Genomic DNA, 886 nt, shown 5'->3' with positions numbered 1-886 from the left:
TCCTTATTTTTCCTATCGTTGCTTGTTTCTCTGTTGTTCCTAGTTCTAGATTCCAAACTTTCTCTTTGATATGTTCTGGAAAATATGTTTATCCATAGGGGACGTATGGATTGTTTCCTAGAAAAGATAGCAGAAGGGAATTTGAGTCTTTATGAGCAGAGGGTATAGAGGAAACACATTCATCTCCCAGAATTATGTTTTTACTCTGTCTCAGATAGTTTCCTGTATTGAAACATGCACATTTCAGTGTTTCCCCAACTGGGACTTGAATTGGGAGCTCCCAAGCAAGGTGAAAGTGAAGTTGCCCAGAGCGAAGTTCACAGGAAAAGCACCAGACCAGCTTTGCTTTGTGCTCCTGATTTCTCTCCCCTGGGGTGCCCCAGCAAGAAACGATCTCAGGTAGAGAGATTCATAGCACGTTTTTCTGATAATCACGGTTCACAAAAACCCTAAAAATGATGCCTGCTGCAAGCCACCTACCTTAGTCCTGCATGCCTGAAGAGTAGATGCCATTTTAGGCATCTTCTTGGGTGAATAGTTAGCGAGTTAAAATGCTCATTAGCTTCGCAGCTCTGGTGGTAATGAAAGTGAATTTTCCACTCCCACAATGAGTCTGCAATTGCACCTCCAGCGTCGTTGTTAGCATTTTGGTCACACCGACATTGATAAATCATAGAAATTGCTGCCTGTGGCGGCGGGTGACACGACATCATTCATAAAGAAATGGGTATAAACAGATCTGTCGCACAGGGAGAAGATATCTCATTTATAGTTTCCTGCTGGATCCCGCATACCTTCAGCAGCTCATCAAAATAACCATCAAAACCACTGAGAGGTGAGGTGAATTCACGCACAGGACACTACAGATAGATTTCACTCACGCACT

Source organism: Eumetopias jubatus, unplaced genomic scaffold (assembly GCF_037043125.1).
Source record: "Eumetopias jubatus isolate StellerSeaLion01/CBP00866 unplaced genomic scaffold, mEumJub1_p1.0 scaffold_13, whole genome shotgun sequence".
NCBI lineage: Eukaryota > Metazoa > Chordata > Mammalia > Carnivora > Otariidae > Eumetopias > Eumetopias jubatus.
Note: the sequence above shows the minus strand (reverse complement) of the source record.